General features: G+C 39.9%; 1 protein-coding gene across 7 annotated transcripts in view; it reads right to left on the bottom strand.

Moving 5' to 3' along the window:
- The window catches only part of Dock10 (dedicator of cytokinesis 10), a 255,903-nt gene that overhangs the window by 173,535 nt on the left and 56,534 nt on the right, over positions 1 to 25,834 (bottom strand). The window lies entirely within an intron of this gene.

Genomic DNA, 25,834 nt, shown 5'->3' with positions numbered 1-25,834 from the left:
AGTATCTCTTCAGCTAGGAGTGGAACCTCGTGCCCAGTTCCCCTCCTCCATGCTGGGATTTTGTCTGCATGGAGCTGGTAGACATCTTGGGCATACTGTCACAGTCTTTATGAGTTCAAATGTATACCTGCCCTGTTATGTCTGGAAGACAGTTGCCTTGAAATCAGCCACCACTTCTAGCTCTTTCGACTTTTTTTTGCATCCCTTTCCACATAGATATTTGAGTCTTGACGTGAGAAACGTGATGCAGACATCGCCTTTAAAGTTGAGCACTCCCAAGTTGAACAAATGCGGGTGTCTGGGTTAGCTGCCTTCTACCACAAGAGGCAGCTTCTCTGGGGAGGGTTGAGCAATGTGCTGTCTGCAAAGGCAAGACGTTTCTCATCATAGTATCATTTCTCTATCTTTTAAAGAAGAACTGAAAGACATTCTTGGTTGGAACAGATGAATTTTTTTTTATAGGCTGTCAGGTGAATACATACAAATACAGCCTCAGCTATACTGGGCTTAGGAACTCTGAACTAAAGCTATTGCATTTTAGCAGACAGAGACTGGCATACACTGGGGTTTTCTACAGAGACAGAAATACAGGTGCTTACTGGCTTGCACCACATTTCAGCATTCTGCTGTTGGCAATGTTAACGACAGAATAGAATCCTTTCCCTTTAGAACAAAATAAGCTCCTAACATTGACAACCTGTGACCATAACTACTGTTGACTTTCAATATGAATGTTGCCCACTCGTTAACAATGGATTGTAGAAATCACATTGTATCCAGTGAGGAGACCAAATCTCAGTGTAAATTTTGGTTTCTTTATAGAATAACACCATATCGAGAGGGAGGGGGAATGGAGTGGGGGGAGGAGAAGAGGAGTGGGGATAGGGGGAGGGAAGTGGGGGGAGGGCAATATTTGGGAGGAGGGGAGGGAAATGGGAAATGGGGAGCAGGTGGAAATTTTAATTAAAAAAGAATAAAAATAAATAAATAAGTAAAAAAAAAAAAAAGAATAACACCATAATAGATATATTTTATTCTCTGATGATCTTTGTGAAAGGATATGTTTTGAGAAATCAGGGGCAGGGGCTAGGGAGAAGTTCCAGTCAGTAAAGTGTTCATTATTCAGACTTGAAAACCTGCTTTCAGATGTCCAGTATCCACTTGCAAAAGGTGGGCACAGCAAAATTCATCTGTAATCTAAGCTCCAGGGTGGTTAATGAGGACTCCTGGGGTTCACTGGCTACCAGATTAGCTGAATAAGTGAGCTCCAGATTCAGGGGGAGACTGCCTCAAAATGTAACTTCGAAAGCAATTGAGGAAGTCACCAAGAGATGACCTCTGGCTTTCATAACTGTGCACACACACACACACACACACACACACACAGACAAAACCATAGCCCCTACACATACGCATACAGCCCACACTCTCTTACACACAAAGATAAGAAATCAGAGCCAAAAAAACATTCTTATCTGCCCTACTTGACTAATTTACACAATTCACACAGGAAATAAATGGGTGGTAATTCCAAACTCCGATTGTGCAGACAGTTAACTACTCATCAACAATCACTGGTTAGTGGATCAAACTCAGCTTAGGTACAATCCCTGCAAACGTGTCCATCCCTCAAACCATTTCTTCAATGTTACCATTTCATTCTTTGAGATCTTTATAAGGAGGTAACAAAGCTAAAACAGTTCTTTGATTGAAAGCAGTAATGTCTTGGATTATGAATTAAAATCATCATACCCCTCTGCTTTTATAAAAAAACTTCTTTGTGTTCATAGAACATTGTCTCTACTGTGCACTCTGCATTAAATTTTTGGCCTTTTGACGTTTTGGTATTCAATATCTTAAGATCTATAGTTAAACAACAAACCTTATACTCTGCTTTGCTCCTTACCAGGTAAATAAGAATGAAAACAATAAGAAAATGAGGATTGCATAGCTCTGGGCATCTCTCTTCTGGGCATCAAATCTATTCAGTCTGGTTTGTGGTGATGGAGAAAATTGTAAGAAATTTGGATTCCCGTTTCCCAGTACAATTTTACCACTGCCAAAGACAAGATTAGAACAAACATGTCCTGCAGCCTGTATAGGAAAAGGTGAGGTGTACCAATACATCAACATTCAAAGAGGCAGAAATTCAGCCTCACACGGAACATATATGCCAGAGATTCGAAAACAAGGAAAAGAGCCAGGTGAGTCCAAGTGCAAGAATATGCCACAAAGACACTATTACCTGAATTAGGGCCTCTGCAATAAAGTGCAAAATCATGGCTTTTAAAGTCACCATTGCAATGAGAGTCGAAGAGAATTCTCCAGTGTATACTCAATCACACAGAATGATGGTCAGACAGTGGATTCCAATATCAGGCCTCAGCAAACTTATGAAGGCCCAGCCATCTGCTCTGACACCGAGCATCTAGGTGATGGTCATTGCAGATACTGTACAGACCATACCTTGAGGAACAGTGACCTGGAAATCAGCTCATCCAACAGTGCTTTGGACACAGAATCATCCAGTAGTACTCCTGTGGGGACCACCTCCCTATACAAATGGCTTACTTTGCTGGACTAAGGTCTTAGTTGACAATCAAATGTTTCCTTTCCCTAATGCATGGAAATGAACTAACCAGTTGGATTATGGTGTCCATCGAGGTGAAAGAGGAATCCCTGGAGTAAAGTCAACCATCAAAAGCTGGGCCTCAGACCTACTTCCAACTTCCCCTTTTATATGCCCCCACCCACCTTTGATTTCACTTCATCTCTTTTTCATGGGCCATTCCTCTGTTTATAACTTAATAAGGGAGGCTAGGCTTACCATCTCTCTCGAAGTTATTATCTAAATTATCACATTTCCTAAAACTGAATTACTAACACTTGGGCATTTTGACCACTTCATTCTTTGCCGAGGATTCTTTGTATTGTGGGATGTTTAGGGACACCTCTTACTGAGATGATGTTTGCAACACCCCTCCCCTTGCCAACCACGAAGTTCTGTTTTACTGTGACATTTAGTCATCTCCAGACATTGCAATGCTTCCCTAGGAAGGGATGTTGCCTATGTTTGCTCCACGCTGGGATCCAGACACAGTGTTTCTATGAGGACAGCATGCAGGTTAATGATCCGGATGATGATGGTCTCCTTAGATTAACTTAGTGCCTCTTAAATGCTAAACTGACCCACTTGAAAGCACCTCTAGCTTACTGGTAACAACTCTTTCTTCTTATCTACAGCACCTCAAGTTCCCCTCTCTGAGTATCTGAGCTTATGTTTCTGTTGGGGGCTATGTATGCCTTTAGTCTTACTGGGGAAAGATCAGACGCCATTATAAATCAATAGTAGAGGAGATCTTGTGAGAGACAAGCTAGATACCTAGGCGAGTTGGAGATGAGGGTACTCACATGGAGGATGAATATAGCAGCATGATGTTTGCCACTGAGATTACAACAATCACAAGTCAGGTAGCTCACGTTGGGTTTCCAATCTTACTCGCCAGAGGACTCGGGTAAGTTACCTTCTAACATGCAAAGTGGCATAACACCTACTTCAGTAGATGTTGTGAGGTTTCATAAGTGAGTATGTGTAGAGTACTTAGTGCAGTGCTTGGGAATTAAGAATGTGCTCAATGAATGGTAGTATAACTATGAGAAGATTCTTTTGAGGAGGTAGTTTGAAGCCGGGTGCCTATAGCCTGTGTTTGGGAGGAGGGTACAAGAAGGTCCTAGATATCTGTAATCTGACCATCAGAAGGAAGGAGATGTAGGGACACCAAAAGGGCACCGACTGCTTTGCACGTGGCAGTGACAGGGACACACAATGTGAAGGGAGTGGCAATGTGAATTATTTCGCATGGATGCAAAGAATGACATGAAGTTGCCTGTCTACCCCTGCAAACTCACACCCTCCACAGTGACTTCTCGTTCATTGCCTCTTGCAACACTGGTCATTTCATTTTTAAATCCCCATGGTGCATAACTACAAAAGGTTCCAATTATCCCATTACTGTCATCTTCCTTCACCCCACACAAAAGGCTCAAATAGCAAGGAAGTTAAGAAAGCCACGCTTTAACCAATATCATATGCTGTTTTATCTTTTCACGGTTACTTTCCTGCTGAAACAAGGTCTGTGAATTCCCAGAGCATTAAACAGTACGGTCTTTATGTTTCAACTGTGCTGGGCTGTCTCCTTGCATGTGGTGAGGACCAACATTATAATCACCAATTTGGTGCTGTGAACTGGATAAAGGGGGGAGGGGACACGGCACTCCCATTTTCTGTCTTCCCCTAAGTTCTTTCCATAGCTTTCCAAGGACACGGAAAGGTATTAAAGTACACTGACAAAGAGACATTTAATCCTCTCATTGCACTGCAAGGATGTTATAGATTGGGAAGAAGATCGAGTACCTAGATTGCCTCAAAAGCTCACAGGCATGATTTGAAGTTGGTATCCCCCTTGCTTTAATAGCCAATGAGGAGTGTATATTAGGAAACCAGCCTTGAATTTGTGTTCACTTATGTGTTTCAGTAGTCATAGCTACGGAGTAGAAGAGCCCGCCTTAATAAGCCACTTCTTTTATTCTTTTTCTTTTTTTTTCTTTCTTTCTTTTCTTTCTTTCTTTTTTTTTTTTTTACTGGAAAATAGGCATGTGTCCAGTCCATTCACTTCTGCCTGGGGTGACCTTGGACAAAACAGTAGTCTCCATGGATGTTTTTGCCTAAAGTGTTTTTATCCTTGATAGTCTACATTTTTGTATTTTTAATTAATACAATACATGCCACCTATCTTCAAGAAAATTAATGCCCAGAAAAACAAAAGCTTTTGTTTGTTCTCATTTTTTCATTTCAGGTGACAGATGATGGAAAACAAAGACAATTTCCAATAAGAAGCCCTTGCTGTACATGCTTAGTCCCCATGGTGTGTCCCCAAAGATGTTTGTCATCTGCTAGAGCTCATGCAGAAATAAGCAGATGTACCTTCCAACATGACACAGCCTTTGATAAAGTTTGTAACACAACACTGAAAAGAGCATTAGCCCCATTTTCATACTTGAGTTTCTCATACGATCTTGATAAAATCTGAATATACAGGTTTCTTAAAACACACACATGCATATGCACACACACAGACATGCACAAACACACAGCATCCTTACACTCAACTAGAATGCAGCTGAAGAACCGCAGCGCTCGATGTTCAGAACCACCTGATTCTGGCGTTTGGATTGACTTGTGCCAATCACTACTAAAGCTTACTGCAAAATTGGCTTGAAATCCAGAGCCTCAAGTCTATAGGAGAACATAACAGGGTTAAGGTAGTTGGGAAAATCAGACAAAGTGCCCTTATCCCATCAGACTTCTATAAGTTTATGTCCCCAAAGAAATGACATGAATGTAAAATACACAGACATAATTTATACCAACCCAGTGTTTCCAATTCTGCACACTTTTAAATCATTGTTTCTGGGATTCTGTTCCTCTTTGAGCTTCCCAGGGCCTGTCCCTGAACTTTAGCTGCAATCTGAGGCCCTACACATACTTCCTGTTTCATTATCACTCTCACGTTAGCTAAGGCAGGATTTTTCTTTTTGCTGGCACCCATTTGTTTACTTCATGAATGAGTACAGATACTGTACTAAGTATTTATGATAATCAAAAAGATAAAGTTTTTTACTCACACAGAGCTTAAAGGAGAGAGTTATAGAAGTGCTATTATGGGAAACTTGCATTACAAAACAGTAAAAATTAACCACAAAAAGATGCCTTAATATCTTCTTTAAAATGTTCATAGCATTTTCATCCAAATCCCCTTCCATGTGGTTTTATCACGTGCATGGCACCTAGAAGATAAGGTTGGGGTCTTTATATTCACTTTCACTTTCAGTTTCCTCCTCTCATTTGCATAATCTTCATGAAGTCTTTTTTTTTGGGGGGGGCCCAATGCTGGGGAGACTTTTTTTTTTTTTTTTTTTTGGTTTTTCGAGACAGGGTTTCTCTGTGGTTTTGGAGCCTGTCCTGGAACTAGCTCTTGTAGACCAGGCTGGTCTCAAACTCACAGAGATCCGCCTGCCTCTGCCTCCCGAGTGCTGGGATTAAAGGCGTGCGCCACCACCGCCCGGCTTCTTCATGAAGTCTTAATGATGTAATATATTTTGTCTTACACACCCCTCCAGTTGTAGCATTTTTCCTATAGAAAGAAGGGCTTGAGTGTGCCATTCCCAGTTCAGAAGCTGCAAGCATCACGCTCTCTTGTCAGCATCTTTGTGTTTTCTTACTGTTTCTAGAGTTCCTTAATGTCTTAAGATTCAGGAGATGCACAAAGTCAACTAAACTTGGGAAACTTGAACCTGAGCGTAAGTAAACAGGCCTCCTTGGTGCAGAGTTCCTCAGAGTTGTGCATTTCCAACATGCAAACCAAATTCCTGGGAGTATGACGTATGTGATGGTTCCCACATTTATCTTCACACATGTTGCCTTTAGACTATTCCTGTTGTATCCCCTACATTGCCCAGGCTGTCCACGAACTCCCGTCCATCCTCCTGACTCCACTTTCTGAGGGCTAGTGTTCTAGGCTCCGAAATGCTTAGCTTCAGACCACATATTCTGTGTCATACAGTTTAGAAAACTGGTTTTGCAGCTGATACATAGAGCAAATAACTGAGTTATATGGAATTTGAAATACCTTTGTAATAGAAGACAGCAACATCTTGATTGTAGGAGTTTAGGAAAGACACAGGACATACGTTGTAGGGGAACCAAGGCGAAGGGATCATTATCAACATGGCAGCTAGGAGATAGACTTCAGGGAAATCCCTTTTTTAGTATTAACTTGATTCTTTTTGAGAACCAGATAAGGTACCCATCTCTGCCAGCATCACTTTCCATAGTAATATGACCAAGATACAGAACAACAGTTAGAGAAATGCATCTTTAAATAAACATATAAAATTATGTTTTTTGAGCCAGGGAGAAAGCAGTATCTGTTTAGATAAGTGGCTTCGGGTTTGCTGGGTCTCTGTGAGATCTCCGCTTGATGGGATGAAGCATGGGCAGGCTTCCATGGTTGTTTAGTAAGTACCAAGGAAGCATTGCCATCATCAGGGAAAGTAATTGATTCAGTTTAGAGCAAATGTTGGTCATCTGAGTCTACTCTCTGTGCCACACTTGCAGTGGCAGCTGAGGTTTACTCTCATCTTTAAACAGATTTCGGAGAGTATCTGTTGCTTTCGGGGCTGCCCTACTCACTCTGCTCTGGCCTTTTGCCGGTGAACTTACTTCGTCGGCTACAGTGTGTTACCACATTCTCCCTTGATTGCTCCACAGCTTGACTTGTTATTTATCGACTTGCACCCGTAGGAATTGTTCTGCATTAGAAGCTGGAGCACATTTTTGGGGATTAGAATACAATCCTTAGCCTTATATTTACATAGCATCAAAATTAATTTTCCACATACTGTAGTATCTTTCGGGAGGCTAACTAGTGCCTTGACCTTGGATCCCTCGATCACAGTGAAACTCTAATATGACTGTCTATGAGAACGACAATCAGGCAGCCTGGAACTCAATCTGTCTCGTAGTTGTAGTCTTTCCCACACGTTTATAGATATGGGAGTTTGTTGTTTGCATTTAAATATAAAGTGATAGTTTGGAGTCCTAACAGTTCTGGTGAGTAGGTCCTCTTGCATTCACTACCTGAAGGTCAGAAAGGTATTCACATGCAGACTGGTTATGATTTTGAGGGTTGACTCAAATATTGATATTACAGGTATATTATAACCTAAAACCCTGCCATAAGGGTTATTTTAGCATTCTTAAACAAGAAACTTGATTGTGCTAATTTTATGTAGAAAAGGTCAGAAATATTATTTACAATTACGTGTTTTTCTTCTCTAAAATTACTTATGACTTTACTTCAATCATGAGTTTATATATAAAACAAAGAACAGAAACCAGCTTTTCTAAGAGCCAAGAAAAATGCTACTTTTAGAAATTAGGATGCATTATTAATAGGTCACTGTGGCTTCCAGTGTGTACAATTACTTGCTATCTATGGCAAAATTGAAGTAATTGATTAACATTACCCCACCACAAAGCAGTGGGGACAACAGACACCCCGACGCCTTCGGATATTTGACCAACATTTCCAAGTGCTTAGTCTGGGCATCATCCGCTGTATGAGCTTCCCTTCCCTCCAAATTGTTGTCAAAGATATTTCTGAAGGCCTTACATTTCTCACTTGTCTTTACTTGAGACTGGGCTCCTCTATCTGCTTGGAATTCCTGACTTTCCCTATTCTGCTAAACCACCAGCCGAAACAGCTTTACTCATTAACCAATAAAAGCAACACATAAACAGAAGGATGTCCAACACCGTGTTTGGGTTTTCTCGGTGACAATAATTTGATAATCCTGTTTCTTCTCTCAGTCTCCATCTTTAAGGCAGTCACATAATATCTTGAAGATCCATATTAAGTTTAACCACAGCTGTAGCAAACAGCCTGTTCCCTAACAGCAGATCTAAGGCATCTGATGATGAACTTGGGGGCTTCTAGAAGATTTTATTGTGCCATTTCAAACTCATGTATGTCTTGTAATTTGTTTTTGTCTTAGTGGTGCAAATTGAGGCATTTGATGATAGTATTTTACTTCCCATTTTCCCCCAAATCAGTACTCCAATATGTTTACAGGTTTATACTCCCACAGTTCAAAACAACCATCTCAAATTCCTATAACAGCATCCAGCTGTTATTTACAGATCTGACATTTTTCACTTAACTCTCTGAACCAAATGAAAGAAAGGAATTTATTCAATCTCAACTGAAAACTCAACAGTCTCCAGTGTCATAAGCAACAATGGAACAAAAGACAGCAACCATCGTGGAAAAACGGATATGCTAAAGGAAAACAAAAAGAGAGGGAGAATAGTAAGGATGAACACGTCACGTTGTTTTAGAGTGGAACTAGGGCACACTTCTTTTAAAGCAAGTCTTGTGATGGAATCATTGAATAACTGCCCTTTGTTGTCACACGTAAGTGTACCTCCTTTCTGCTCAGTGAGTCTCCTCCTGATCTACATGTCTCCTTATCCCCAAGCCCTGCCTTGCCTGACTTCTCACATTTGTCTCCAATTGGTGGCCATCATTTGGTTCACTGGTGTGCTGGCTTCTCTATGCCAACATCACACACAAACTAGTTATCTGAAAGGAGGAAACCTTAATTGATAAAATGCCTCCATAAGATGCAGCTGTAAGGCATTTTCTTAATCAGTTATTAGTGGGAGAGGGTCCAGTCCATTTTGGGTGGTGCCATCCCTTGGCTGGTGATCCTGAATCCTATAAAAAAACAGCCTGAGCAAGCCATGAGGAGCAAGTCAGTAAGCAACACCCCTCTATGGCCTCTGCATGAGCTCCTGCTTCCAGGGTCCAGCCCTGCTTAAGTTTCTGTCCTGACTTTCTTTGATGATGAGCAGTGATATGGAAGTGTAAGTCAAATAAACCATATTCTCATATATTGTTTATAAATGTTTGTTTAAATTTAAAGGGAGTTATGATACAGAGATGGATAGTTTGCATTGATATGGATCTTGCTTTATTGATACAAATTTAATGCCAATTTTGTTATATGTATATTTCTGCTCTTGACTAAGGTATTATGATCATGCAATTCATTTAAAAATGTAATGTATAATTAAGAAATACAGGTTAATAGATAATTGCCTATTATAGTCAAGCTTGTAGTCATGTTAGTTAGGTTTTCTAGATGTAAAGAGATGTATTTCAGATGGATAGGCATCCTTCAAACCTTTCAAAGACTACAGAATATGGCATTTAAAATGTTTTAAAAACTTAGGACTTTTCATGACACTAAGACACATCTGCTCCTGGCAGCACCAATCTATTTCAAGGGGAAGATGGGCACCGAAGAGGCTCCTTATGAGGTTGGTTAGCCATTTGGGCAAGAAACTTCTCTTGCCTGGACTGCTTGTTGAACTGGACATGGAGGACCCACAGAAAAATGACTGCTAAACTTGCCTAAAGGTGAGATGATCCTTTGGGATTCCTGCTTCATAAAAGAGTCTTCCAGGCATTCTGCAGGACACAGAAGAAAGTGACTGAAAAACTGCCAATATAGGCAGAACTGTCTTCAAAATTTCCTGCTTCATGAAAAAATCTACTGGATACAATGGGCCTGTAGGCTGAAGATGGATACCCCAACAGTACAGAAGAACTTTGGGTGAGTGTCCAGGCAGCAAGATGTCTCTGTCAATAATAGAGTTCTGGAAGTTGCTTACAATACACTTTCTGTTTACTTACGTAATATTATATCCTTCTGGAGTCTTTGATGGAGTTAAAAAATTTATAGTTATTGTTTTAGTTTTCCTTAGTTACAAAAAAGATAAAGTAGATATAAGTATTGTAACTATAATTATTGCTTAATAACTGTTTTGTTATATGTAATTTTACTATGTTAAAGTTAAAACCTTCATTTTTATTTAAACAGAAAAGGGGAGGTGATGTGGGAGTCCCCTCTGTATGCTGTGATAACCATTATGAATAAAGAAGTTGCTTTGGGCCTGTTGATAGGGCAAAACTTAGGTAGGTGGGGAGGACTAAACTGAATGCTGGGAGAAAGGAGGCAGATGGAGAGAGAAGCCATGTAGCCCTGCCAGAGATAAACACCAGAACTTTAGCTGGTAAGCCACAGCCATGTGGTAAAAAAATCAGATTAATAAAAATGGGTTAAATTAATATGTAATAGCTAGCCAATAAGAAGGTAGAGCTAATGGACCAAGCAGTGCTTTAAATAACATGGTTTCTGTGTGATTATTTCTGTTCTGGGTGGACAGGACAAACAACCATCCCCCTCCAATGCTTCCCCCCAATTTTGGTCATAGTGTTTTATCGCAGCTATAGAAACTCTAACTGAGGAAACTTCTTTTGGGGATAACTTGTTTACTTATTGAGTCTCTAACTCAACATTCTAGTTTCCCTAACAATGGGAAATGACATGCTAAAATACCTCCCAAGAACCATCCCCAAATAATACCCAGATCATGCTTCTACCTCCAAAGCTCATTATCTTAATGTCTATAGTGATGGAGAGCAGTGGATATTCACATTTTATGAATATAATGAAGTATCGTCTCTGGGCAACCTAAACAGTGTTTTGGGAGTATTTTCATTCTAGACATCCCTATCATCATCAGCAGCAGCACCGTGAATGGTCATTTTTATGCCTCAATTCAGGACACAGAGGTTCAGAGAACTCAGAGATTTACCCTAGAGTCCCATATTTCATCAACAGCAGCCAAGCTGGCCGTGTCACTAGACTATTTGGTTTCTGTCACAGAACTTTGAGAGTCAGAGTTCTATAAGGACACAGAGATGCATGTCTTTTCTCTAAAAAGAGACCTGTAAGCAGTTAATGTGAAGAATGACAAGAAAGTAATTTACCTTCTGAGTCCTTCATCATCTCTGTCATGGTCCCCATGGGTCCCCACATGTCTTCTGGAACTTAGATGCCCCTGTTAGTGGCATTGTTCACTTCTACAGATTAACTTGAATACATTTTTTTTTATTTAGTCCTTGAGAAATAGTCAAGAGACTAACTTGAAGCAGGAGTCCCTTGCATATAGAAAGGCAGAACTGACTTTCATTCCCCCAAAATGGATTTATTCCTAAGATGATAAAAACTGGTGAGTATTTCCTAGCTACTGAAATTATTATTACTATGACACTCTGCAGCTTGCATTAATGTCATTCTATTTAAAAGTACACACAGACTCTGGAGCTGCAGTCCACTGTCTTTGAGCTAAAGGACAGGGACTAGAATATATTAAAAAGAATATGAGTCTCTTGGTTTCCAGAACTGATCAAATGCACTTACTCTGGCACCAACTGTTATAAAAACCATTGGCATACCAGTTTATCTCCTTGGTCTTGATCTTTCCTTTCCACCAAGGCAACTGAAATCTATACCCTCAAATTCTCAGCATTTTCTTACTCTATACAGTCTTTATTGGAGATTTTTGTGAACTTAAGGAGAAGCCTCAGGCATCTTGCAGTACTGGGAACCATGCTGAATAATGGTACACTCTTGTGCTCATAGGTGAGTCAGGTGTGGTTTACACAGGGCTCTGTAGAGTATCAGTGCTACTGCAAGAACTATTCTGAGTACAAAAGCCATGAGAATCCAATAGAGAGGCATGGCTTTGCACAAGTTCAATTTATTGTACCTACAATGCCCAATACAGCAGCAAGAAATTCAGGCCTGAAATAATAGAGACATGGAATAGAAGAGGGGGCAATGGATATAACCAGCCTAGAAGTGAGAAAGGAGGTAGACATGTAAAAATACCACTATTTGGCCAGGCTGTAGAAGAGGAGTCCTGGTCAGTGGAAAGTGAGGATTGGGTATGATCCTCTGAAGGTAGAAATAAGGTGTAGCGTTGGCTGGGCTGCCAGAAACAAGGTAAGTAGCAGACACATGCTGGCCAATGTCTACACAGGATGCTTTCTGTCTCCATCACTAGCCTGCATACCACTTATTTCTATCTATTTTTGTTATAGCCCACTTGCCAATGCAATACGGCTGCCAGTTATCCACTTTAGAAGAATAGTCTAGGGACAAGAGAAGAATGATACATTTTTAATTCACCTTAAACACTCAGATTAGCAGTTGACCTATTCTCCTTTATGCTCTCTCTACATAATTTAAAGATGCAAAATGGCCAATTGTTGTTGTTGTGTCTAGTTTTTGTTTTAATCAAAGAAATGAACACATGAATAGACAAGGAAGCCAACACTGTTAAGCCAGTCTTTGCTGGAGATCACACACAGCGTATGATAGTGCAGTAGTGTGACTACAAGCACTGCCCTTAGTTCAAAAGTAGTGTGACAAAATCCAGAGATGTATGACTTTGGACAAGTTTACTACTTTCTGTGCCTACACTGTCTAACACAGCAGCAAGAACTATCTGTGGCCAAGGACTGCATGAAAAGTGCTTCAACAGTAGGTGAATTTGTCTTAAATTTACTTCAACTTAAGTAACTTAACATTAACAATTGATAAACTAATTATTGTAAAATCTTTAAATTTCAAAGAGAAAGTGTGGGAATTTACTCTTTTAATTATAAATTTTAGGGTACCAGGAGAGCCATCATTGGGGTGAGTTTGTGACCCGCGGCAGCAGCCCCGGACAGGGAACTCAGAAGTTCCTCACACCCACCCCCCATCCCTCCTGGGCTCCCTGCAGAGTCTCTACTCCCTGCAGACTGCCTCTCTCTTCCTACCCCACCCAGCTTGCATCCAGAACCCTTCTTCCTTCTGCCCCCTTCCTTCTTTGGGCACATAACACCACCTAGCTCAGCCTGTCTGGGCGCTGGGGGCGAATCCTCAGGGCAAACAGGCGGGCGGGAGTTCCTTTGTTTCACTGGCCTGCCTGCACCAAGCAAGGTAGGCGCTTTGTTTATGAACTACCCAACCAGCATGGAGATCTGAGCTCGGTACCAGGAGAGCCATCATTGGGCACGGAGATCTGATCTCGGCACCAGGAGAGCCATCATTGAGCACGGAGAGCTAATCTTGGCACCAGAAGAGCCATCATTGGGCACGGAGATCTGATATTGTCACCAGGAGAGCCATCACTGGAACACCAGGAGAACCATCACTGGGGAGTACCATCACTGGGAAGGTACAACAGTAGGCAAGGAGACCTGATCCTGTAAAAGAAGATCTATAGGAGAGCATTCGGAGGAAGAGATGGGCAGGTGCCAATGCAAGAATTCACCCTACAATCTGAAAAATAATATGAAACCACCAGAACCCAGCGACCTCACAACAGGAGGACATGAACACCTTAATCATGAAAAAGTAGAAAAAATTGACTTTATGAAAGTGATTGACGCCCTTAAACAGCATGTAAAAAATGCCCTTATAGAAATGGATGAAAAGTATAACAGAAAGTTTGAAGAATTGAGTAAATCAGTGAATGATACCCTAGGAAACCAAGGAAAAACAATCAAACAGATAATGGAAACAGTTCAAGTCTTGAAAACTGAAATGGAGGCAAAGAAGAAAACACAAACAGAAGGCTGGCTGGACATGGAAAATCTAGGTAAATGAATAGAGACTACAGAAACAAGCATAACCAACAGAATACAAGAGATAGAAGAAAGAATCTCAGATTCTGAAGATACCATAGAGAAAATAAACACGCTGATCAAAGAAAACAGCAAGGCCAACAAACTCTCATCACAAAACATTCAGGAAATATGGGACACAATAAAAAGACCAAACCTAAGAATAATAGGAGTAGAAGAAGGGGAAGAAGCGCAGCTCAACGGTACAGAAAATATATTTAATAAAATTATAGAAGAAAACTTTCCCAACCTAAAGAAAGATATACCTACGAAGGTTCAAGAAGCATACAGAACACCGAATAGGCTGGATCAAAAAAAAACATCCCCTCGCCATATAATAATCAAAACACAAAGCATACAGAACAAAGAAAGAATATTAAGAGCTGCAAAGGAAAAAGGCCAAGTTACTTATAAAGAACCTTCATCTAGTGATGGATGGAGATAGATACAGAGACCCACACTGGAGCACCAGACTGAGCTCCCAAGGTCCTAATGAGGAGCAGAAGGAGGGAGAACATGTACAATGAAGTCAGGACCACGAGGGGTGCACCCACCCACTGAGACAGTGGGGCCGATCTATTGGGAGCTCACCAAGGCCAGCTGGACTGTGACTGAAAAAGCATGGGATAAAACCGGACTCTCTGAACATGGCGGACAATGAGAGCTGACGAGAGGCCAAGGACAATGGCATGGGGTTTCAATCCTACTTCAGGTTCTGGCTTTGTGGGAGCCTAGACAGTTTGGATGTTCACCTTCCTAGATCTGGATGAAGGGGGGAGGACCTTGGACTTTCCACAGGGCAGGGAACCCTGACTGCTCCTGGGACTGGAGAGGGAGGAGAAGAGGAGTGGGGGGAGGGGGAGAGGGGCGGGAGGAGGGGGAGGGAAATGGGAGGCGGGGAGGAGGCGAAAAATTTTTTCTCAATAAAAAAAAATTATAAATTTTATGACCTCTATAGACCAAGCAAACATTTGTGATAATAACAGAATTCACATTGAAATGTGCTATGAGTATAAATGCACGCTGGATATTTTTGTGTGTGCATGTACACATGTATGCCTAAGTGTCCTGGTCAGTGTGTGTGTGTGAGTGTGTGTGTGTATTTGTGTGCATGTGCAGAAGTTGGCATTGAAAATGTTCCTCTATCACTTTCCACTTTATCTTTTGAAAGAGGATGTCATCTTGAGTGAGGTATCTCAGAAACAGAAAGACAATTATCATATGTACTCACTCATAGGTGGGTTTTAAATATAAAGCAAAGAAAACCAGCCTACAAACCACAATCCCAGAATCCCAGAGAACTTACACAATAATGAGGACTCTAAGAGAGACTTACATAGATCTAATCTACATAGGAAGTAGAAAAAGACAAGATCTCCTGAGTAAATTGGGAGCATGTGGACTTTGAGGGAGGGTTGAAGCAGGGAGCGGAAAAGCAAGGAGGGGAGTAAAGAAAAATGTAGAGCTCAATAAAAATCAATAAAAAAAAAAGAAAAACAAAGAAAAAAGGGTGTCTTACTGAACTCAGAGCTTACTGTTTTGATTAGGCTGTTGACCAGCAAGCCTCTGAGATCTACTAACACTGGGATCATAAACCTGTGCCATTACATCAGCATTGTGGCAGGATGCTAGGCAGTCACTTGACCTATTTTTCCTCCACCACATCTCCCAGGATTAAACAGTCCTTACAATTGCATCTTTGGTCCTTATTATGTCTAAATTCTGTGTAATTTAAAAATAAAAAAGAAGAACTACTCCTTTAATAAGTGATTTAAAAATGTGAAAAAAATAAATTTCAAAGAACAAGTAAGTGATTGTTGAAACAAAAGAAACTCAAACACCCTCGTATATTTTCTAAGTAATCTATTCATATGAATATTCTATTAAATAAATATTAAAGGGCTACATTAAAAATTTGTTTGTCTTCTCATCTTTTTATATTCCATGAAGCACAAATTAAGTTTCCTTTTAGCAATCCAATTCTTTTCCACAAAGTAATGCTAAAGTAAAGGAAATTTATGAATGCATTTTATCAAGACAGTAAAAAAACAATAAAATAACTGAAATTTACTGGACTCTTCCTAATCATCAGGATTTATTATAGATGTGCTACTTTTATTCATCCACTGGGTCTTTGAAATAACCTCCTGAGATAATACGGCGGGGAGAATTATAGATTTTTTTGAGCATTGTGTACATTCTAATCTTAGGAATTTAGCAATGTATCATTTGTATGACATGAGGGAGTTAAGACTGTAAAAGAGGAGATAAGGTTACTAATTTACAGATGAGGAAAGCCCAAATTACACAGGTAATTTCAGGGTCCTGAGGGAAGGCTGAGAGTCAGACGCCAGAGCCATAGGAAGATGCTTCACCACTGGCTTTAAAAGCTGAGAGCTCACATGCTGAGACAACAACCACAAAACAGAGAGAGAGAGAAAGAGAGAGAGAGAGAGAGAGAAAGAGAGAGAGAGAGAGAGAGAGAGGGAGGGAGGGAGGGAGGGAGGGAGAGGGGGAGAGGGGGAGAGGGAGAGAGGGAGAGAGAGAGATAGAGATAGAGAGAGAGAGAGAGAGCTAACTGAAAATTGTGTGGGCTTTTCAAATCTCAAAGTTCACACCCCCAGTGACACACCTCCTCCAACGAAGTCCTCCTAATCCTTCCCAAATAGTTCCACCAACTGGCGAGCAAACATTCACTTAAATACATGAGAGTATGGGAGCCATTCTCAAACCACCACACATTCCAATGAATGTGGATGGCCTCTTGAAGCTGGAAAAGACTAGAAAGCCAATTCTTTCCTAGAACCTCCAGGAAAGGCAGCTTTACCAATTTCCATCTAGTGAGATCTGCATCAGATTTCTGCTCCAGAAATATGAGATAATAAATGTGTGTTGTTTTAATTGAAAGATAATACATGTGACATTTAAAACTACTCTGTCGTATTTTATTATGGCAGCAATAGGAAACGAATACAAATGGGTATATTCATTAGTCCATTTCACAGATAAGGCAACTACAACAGAAATAATTGAAATAATTGACACAGGACTCACACAGTCAGCAGATGGTTTGGTGAAAGGTTCAGACTACACACTCTGACCTTTAACTCAGGAAGCACCATGGAAACTAAGACTGACACGTGGTGCTTGCTCATGTCCTGTTTTAATGGATGATGTTCTTTTTTTCTTCAGCATCTTGCCATTCTCTGGGTCTCTGAACTAAGGCTACTTCATTGGATGGGGCTGGATGCATGAAGGTTAGATCACTAAGGTAGTACTGCAGCTCTCGCTGAAGTACCAATCAAGATCCTCAACCATCTGAGCTCTGTGTTGGCCTTCAAACTGTATACTGCTTAAGGTTAGAGTAGCCAGGTTGTTGTCACCTGTGCCTGATGAATGCTAAATGATATTGTCTCTCAGTCTTCTGCTTGGTCCAGCTCTGTGCTGAATTCCTTTGTTTAGACAATCAGTGACACACTCAACACCGGCAGAGTGAATGCAACTTTAAAAGTGAAGCATAAAACAAAAATGATTTTAGGAAATGGATTGTAGCAGTCAGCTTTCTGTTGCTGTAACAAGACAACCTGAGATCCTCTACTGAGGAGGGAAGACTGTTTTGGGTTCCATTTTTGACACTTAAGCTCACGGTTCATTAGTTCATAGCATTTGGACCTGTAGCAACGCAGTACAGCATGGTGGGAGTACATAGGAAGGAAGCTCTCTACCTTCTGACATCCAAGAAGCAAAACAAAGTGACAGGAGGGGCCGGCCTCCCAACAGTGCCTCCACAGGTGCATCTTACTGATCTTGCCTCCTCCATTAGGCCTCAATTCTTACAGGTCTCACCACCTCCAGGTAGTGCCATAAACTCACCACCAGTTTGTGACACCTAGGTATTTGGGGAAACCCCAGATTCAAACAGTAGCAGGAATTTCAGCAGTCTTAAGCTGTAGTCCCTAACTAAGCAAATCAGCTCCATGAAGACAAAACCTGAGAGAATAAATTGACTTTTAAGGAAAACCCCACTGAAGAAGCAAGACAAGCTGCTGCATTCAGATTTGACTTGCAAACGACATATTTGATTTTCAATTGTATCACTCCTTTTTTTTTTTTCAGTTTCTCAATTATATCCCTATTATTTCCAAAGATCAGGGTTTAGGGTTGGGTCATATTGAATCCTAAAATTGAGGGAATGAGCGTAAAACCCACTCTTCCACACAACAAAGAAACATTGAAAGGAATCATGACACACTAATAAAATATATTTAATTATATTTCAAAAATTAAGAAATTTTTAGTATCAATAATTTGAATTCATTCTTTTTCTAGACATATAACAAAATGTTTCTATTTGATAATATAATCTTTACAATCTTTACACCATGGCTTCTCCCAAAGCATTATATCACTGACTCACTGAGGTAGAATATTTTACACACACACATACACACACACACTTGTTTATACCTACATCAATCTATATAGTTGAATCTGTGCATTTGTTTGGATTTACATCACTGGCTATCACATCTCCCGACACACCCATGACTTTCTGCTGTTATTTATCATACTATAGATTTTAATTTTGAAACACTATTTTTTCCTTATCATTTTCAATTGGTGCCATTTAGAAAACTGTAACAGTGAGCTATCATTTGAACAAGCAAATTCCGTATGTTATCTGAGTCCTGTAATCCCTTTCCTGAAAGGTTTGTATTGTTAATTGCTAAGATCCAAGTACATTCAATTAATTCTTCTACCCAAGGAGAAGACCTTGAAAGCATCTATCTCTTTTCTATGGCCTCGTGATTCAGTTGAAAATGAGGTCACATGCAAAACTTACTGCCAAAGATTCTCTGGGCTTTTAGGCTCTGTGCTATACTATCTTTGGCACACCATTTAAACTCAGTTTCCATTATTTACATGGGACTTCTTTCCTGAGGGAGTCTTAAGTCAGTATATTCAAATACATTCTCACTAAAGCAGAGCAGAACATTAACTTGGGATTTAGAGACCTTAAAAGCCTTTTCCTCAAAGAACCATTCAACAGACATGCAACTGGGCAAAGAATGTGAAGAATTCCCTCTGCAAAAGTTTTATTAGGTTATTTAGTAGAGAGATATAAGGAGATTATTTTATTTTCTCTGAAGTCGTTCCTGTATCAAACTCCTCGTTGGTCTTGATTTTGTTCACTAAGCATATATGTAAACAAATGAGTCCCAGAGAAATGAAATTATTATTTTTATAAATAATGATTTTATTTCTTCATCTTGTTTTATTTATTTAGTTTTTTGTTTTGTTTTGTTTTGAGATAGGGTTTTTTCATAGCATTGGAACCTGTCTTATAACTTGCTCTGTAGACCAGGCTGGCCTCAAAATAACAGAGATCCGCCTGTCTCGGCCTCCTGAGTACTGTGATTAATGGCATGTGCTACCACCACCTGGCTCATCTTGTTTCTTATCCTGGTATTTAAAGTATTTTAGCAAGAAGCAAGGATTATTGTGCTTCCACCTTGGAAGGAGATTTAAAGACAGAGGTCAGGGTGTAACTCAAGCAGACTATACTAACACATTCCTTAGCCTCTGGTTTTGGACCACATTCTCTGGAACAGACATTGAGAATGGATATGGAAGAAATGCATTAAGTCCTGATGCAAATGACCCTCCTTGTTTTGCTGCATGAATTACCCAGTGGGTAGCATAAATCTCGTGTAGACTAAGCCAGCCTGCACAACTGCAGTTTTCCACCCTGAGTGACACTGCTGGAGTTGACTCTGAAATGTCTCCCACAAGCTCACAGTTTGCACTCTAGGCCCTCACCCTGTAGTACTGATTTAAAGGCTAAGGAGTATTTAAGACGTGGTCCTTTGTTGGAGAAAGTAGGTAAGGAGGGACAGGCCTTTGAAGGTTATGGCTCTACTCTTGCTCATACTACCTCCTGCCCTTGAAGTGCGAGAAGTCTCTGCCATAGGTTTACCTCACCATGAGCATTTCTACACCTTCTCTGTTATGGTGGAGTGACGTCTCCCCAAGCTATAAGCCAAGAAGAAATATTTTCTCACTTAGATTGCTTTTATAGGCATTTTGTCATAGAGCTAAGAATAGCAACTAACACAGATACTGATTAGTATACAGTGTGATTCTATAAGGTAAAGATTCTGGTTCGCTAATTGATAAGAGAAATCTTCCCCTATGTCAAACCAGCATGACCAGGTCATCTGGGTTTTCATTAAATAAGATAATTTGAGATTCTGGCCTTCATTCTTCTGACTCTAAATCTAGAAGTCACTATACAATCACACTAACCCCTTAGACATTGAGGTAAACAAGAGACACCCAGAAGAAAATCCAAAGTCCTTTCGATCAACTAGATAATACAATATACTACAGAAGTAGTCAAAATGAAGGAAAAAGAAGATTCCCCAATGATGGAAGCTTTGTCATTTACCAGACAAGGGTTAGCAAATTTTCTGTCACTATAGTGTTTTAAGATTGTAGACTTGGTGGGCCATGTATCTTCTCTGTGTCTCTCTGGAATTTTCTCTTTCTTCCTTTCAGTTTTTTTTTTGATTTTGTCATTTTCTTTTATTTTAAATAGTGAAAGTCATCCATATTTACTACTAAAGGTAATATTTGACATAAATGCTGTATAGTTCACAACAGTGTTGACTGTAGAAAACCCGACGGTATCAAAGGATAGCTTACGATGCAGGTCTTGGGGCAGCAATTGTAACTGAGAGTCAATCAGCATGTTAATTTTATCATATACATGTGCATTGTTGACTGGCAGTGACTTCACCTCACAGACTTACCATGGGTTTAGACTATTGTTATATCTCTTGGCCTTTGAGCAATATTAATGACAGAGCCAAATTTGGCTTTATGTATACACTATATCCTTGTTATCCCCAAGATTAAAATTAATGGTTTCTACTGTTTCAGAATCATCACAAAATGTTGATAAACTTTGAAAATGTTTCACTTTCTAGTTGAGACCTGCAACTCTGGTATGGAGGAATTCATTATATAGCCAGAGGGAGATAAAAGCCTACCTGACAGTTGTTCCACAGTCTCCTCATGTATCAGTGGATAATCATTCTTGATTTGAGATTGGGTATAAAAGAGTTAAAAATGGAGAAAACCTCTGGGGTGAGCAGTGAATATAAGACATACGAAATTACAGGAGTTAACCAGAAAACATACCTTTATAAATTAAATTTGCTATCTGAAAACTTTATCAAAACATACTGTAGGTGGGATAAAACAAACAATTTATAAATATTTTGGGTGGCTGAGAGTTGAATTAGTGATGTGGTTGCTGTAGCATAAAGACCCAAGTTTAAGCTCTGGACTCCACATCAAAAAGCTATGATGACAAGATGTCCTGAGTAAATTGGGGGCATGGGGATCATGGGAGAGGGTTGAAGGGGAGTGGAGAGGCAGGGAGAAGAGCAGAGAAAAATGTATAGCTCAATAAAATAGAAAAAAAGCTATGGTGGTACCCATCTGAAACCCCAGTACTGGCTAGGCAGATCACTCGGACTTGCTAGTCAGCCAGCTTAGCACAATGAGCAACTTCCAGACAACTGAGAAAGACTGTCCCAAAAAATAAGATCAAAAATGTCCTAAGGAATGAAAGCTAAGGTTAACTTCTGTCTTCATGTCCCCAAGAACATACCTCACACCCACAGGAACATACGTCATACTTTGAATAACTGTCTTAACGTTTTATCAGTTTATCTTCACTGAATTCTAATAGTCTGAGCTGTCAGGATTTATGCATCCCATATAAATGGCAAAATGACTAAATAAATCTTTCATGTTCATGTTTAACAAATCTGTTTAGTTTGGACTATACACCCAAACTTCAATCATAAAGCCCAAGCTGATATCTGACTGAGAACACTCAAATGAAATTCTATAAGATAGATCCCCGTATCACGTTCTCAGTGGTAACACCACATCTGCAGGACATCAGTGTTCAACCTTCGCATGCATCTCCCTTCTCAGTTCATTCCTGTGCAATTTAACTAAGAGTTAGGAGTTAACCAAGTGTTTTATCTTGGTGTTAATTGTTCTAAGGTGCCAGTCCAGAGGTCCTTACTCAATTATAGTCTATAAAAGGATAAAAGATGTTGTTCTGGGTACCAATGAGGCACCAAAAAGATAAAAATCAAAAAGTAAAACAAATAAACAAATAAACAAAAGACTTAATCCCTACCTATTTCCTGTATACCAGTGTTCAAAGAAAAACATATAAACAGCAAAATAGCAATTAAAATTTCAGTTCAAGACAGGTTAGAAGGCAATATGTGCTTAGCTGTGAAATAGACTTACACATCATACATAATACAGTGCATTAGAAAAGTGACCGCTTGTCCGTTCATCAATCATTTATTGGTATTCACATTGGGTCAGGCTTTACTCCTCCTGACACACTTCCTTAAAGTTCCAGAGTTACACATCTAGCTTTCTACTTGACATTGCCAGCATAGATCTACAAAGCACTGAGAACTCGGTACCTTTATAATGGGCAGGACCACGCCCCTATGCTCCTGTTCTCATATACTTTCCTACTAAAGAACAATTTGGTTCTGAATATCCAGGTAAAAACTTAACAGCAGGGGATGAGGGGATCTCTCAGCAGTTAAGGGTGCTTGCTGCTCTTGCAGAGGTCCTGGGATCAGTTTCCAAGAGCTAGGTCTAGTGGTTCACAACCCCCAAGTTCCACAAGACTGGATGCCTTCTGTGGACACCAAGCTACATTGGCATACATGTAGGCCAAACACTCACACACATATGATAAAAAATAAATAACCCTTTAAAGAGATGTGCACAGTAAACCCACACTGCTTTCTTTTCCCCACACCTTGTAAGTAACTTATGCAAAACCTAGTTGTTTTGCTATCAACATGTATCCAGAATCCAAACACTTCTCACTAACCCAGGAGAAAGGCATACTGGACTTTAGTTGGTACCACTGCAATAGCTTTCTGACTGCTAATGTTGTCACAGCTCCTAAGCTTGCCCTCTGTAGCCACAGACTCTGTTACTATTTTCTAGAAACTCTCAAATGCATGAGTCAAAATTCAGATTCATCAGATTGAACGAGAGCAAGGTGGAGGGTTCAAAATTGAGCCAGGCTCTTCATAGGGACATCCTAGGTCAGCCTCTATTGCACTGGTTCTCAACGAGAGGGTCATGACCCCTTCAGGGACCAAATGACCTTCTCACGGGGGTTGCATATCAGATGTCCTGAATATCAGATATTTACATTATGATTCATAACAGTAGTGAAATTAAAGTTTTGAAGTAGCAACAAAAATAATTTTATGATTGGGGGGTCATCGCCATGTGAGGAAGTGTCTTAAAGGGTCTGCAGCACTGGGAAGGTTGAGAACCACTGCTCTAGTAGGATAAATCAGAATTTCTTGCCGAAAGCACAGATTCCCAGCAGCCCCACCAGGCCTTCTCATATAAAATTACTGGAGTCCAGAGATCTAGGATCTACACACATAGGAGCCTCCATATGAAGTGGAAACAAGCAAACACTGTCAAAGCAACACCTTGGAAGGTGGGCAATGCTCCCATTAACAAATCTGTTCACTAAATAGTGCAGCCTTAATACAACACATCCATTTCAAAAAGTCTCCTGAAATGTACCACGACCTTCACACTTTGCAGCCAGGGCAGAGATTCCTGGTGCATTTCTTCATGGCGCTGCATGTGTGAATCCCGCAGCTGCCCTAGAGGATATTTCCAAGGACCACAGTGACTTTGTACCAGCATATGTTCCTCTAAGTGGCTCAAGAGTTTCTCATAAAAACTCAGTGAGTTTGTCAGTGTCATCCTTATTCTCTTTGAGGAGGAATCAGGGTGGAAAGTGCAATGGCTTTTGGAATCAGTGGGCCCTGTGGTCTGCAGACAGGACACTTAGCAGTTCTAGGACATGAACAAGACATCCAGTCTTCTGAACCTCTAATTGGCCATCAGTAAGTTCTTGCTAAACATGTTCAACTTTCTAATTGACGCATGACAGTTGTGTACATTTATGGGGTGCAGTATTTCAATCTACATATTCACTGCATCATGTCTAGATCAGCGTAAGCATTTATTTCCTCAAGCTCCTGTCCTTTACTTGTGGTGAAATAGCATTCAAAATTCTTTCTTTTAGATTTTTAAATGTATAGTATATTATCATGACATGGTGTATTCTTTTTGTTTCCTGAGTTTAGGACTTTTCATTTGCCTTAAAGTTACTCAATTAAAAAACATGATAAAACATTCATTTGCAATCCCAAACACACATGTATGCATGCACACACACACACACACACACACGTGCGTGCACACACTCACACACAGAGATAGATAGAGATACAACAAAAAAGTATTTGTAGGAAAAAGTGGTTTCATGTAAGATGAAACATTATAAATCTAAAATACAGGGATGAGTTAGTTCTACCCATGGTGAATTCTTTATCATTCCATTTAATTTTGGTAAAAGAACTAGATAAACCAAAAGGATACGTAGAAAATAGTAAACAGCTATTGAATACTTAAAAATATTTTGCTTATTTTGAAAAAAATTATAATCTAATTAGAAAAAACTATTGGTGTCAGTAACACATGCATCTGTGTACAGTCTATGGATATGTTGATACTATTAATAAAAGTTAGAAAATAGGGTTTTTTGACCTTTGAGCAATGTCAACCCCCTTTAAGTTTACAGGGTTAATAAGTGTGAAATCATTTTGCTTCTGTGAAGAGACAGTCATAGCCCTCAATTCAAGAGCAATATTGCTTTGTGAAAGCTCAATCCTTGATTTGTCAAAAGAGAAGGTATAGAAAGTTACACTATGTTCACCTGTCACTCAGAGGCACATCCAGGACCAAATGACTTTCATTTAAAAACTGTTAATGCAACAGGTATTTTTCATTCATTATTTACTATATCCTTGAACACCAAAGTCTAAAAAAAATATTGAGTTGAAAGCACCCTGACTTCAACACATCCCCAGTTTTGGAAACTGGAGCACACCATTTATACCCTGACGGGGATTCCAATGATTAAACAGATCCCTTCCCCAAATCTTAAAGTTAGAATGAATTCTTCACTTCATCCTCGCTGCTTAAACAGAAGCACAGAAGAGCAACACTGATACAATAAAAGCACAAATTTAAAAATTATAGAATTTTACAATTGGTAAGAAGCAACTTTTAAATGAAAATATCATGCATTCCACATAACTCTTAATACGTTACTCTGGTTTTGTGCCAAAGTTAACTAAGCGTTTTGAAAAAGCATTTCCGTTTCAGAGTCAGGAAAAGGACAGAAAAATAACCCCAGATCTCCTGAAGTTAGATATCTAACTACCAGCATCTACAAAACATGATTGTTTATAGGCAATACACAAAGAAACCCACCATCTGGGCTCTTCTTCCAAATTAAGACTTACAACAGAAACCACTGAAACTAAATGTCAAATTTCTTTTTGTTCTTTTTTTTTTTCTTTCCATGCTGCAGAGTTAACATCATATAAATGCTAGGAAGCAGAGGATTTCACAGACACACACCACACATTTAAATGACAGATCTAAAAAGAAAATCTGTTCTCTTAATGATAGCAATGCTACCGAGAGATGCTTTCCCCCGAAACAGCGACAAGGTAGCAAACTCTAGGTCA

This window comes from Chionomys nivalis, chromosome 2, assembly GCF_950005125.1.
Source record: "Chionomys nivalis chromosome 2, mChiNiv1.1, whole genome shotgun sequence".
Lineage (NCBI taxonomy): Eukaryota > Metazoa > Chordata > Mammalia > Rodentia > Cricetidae > Chionomys > Chionomys nivalis.
Note: the sequence above shows the minus strand (reverse complement) of the source record. Positions and strands in the feature narration are given on the sequence as shown.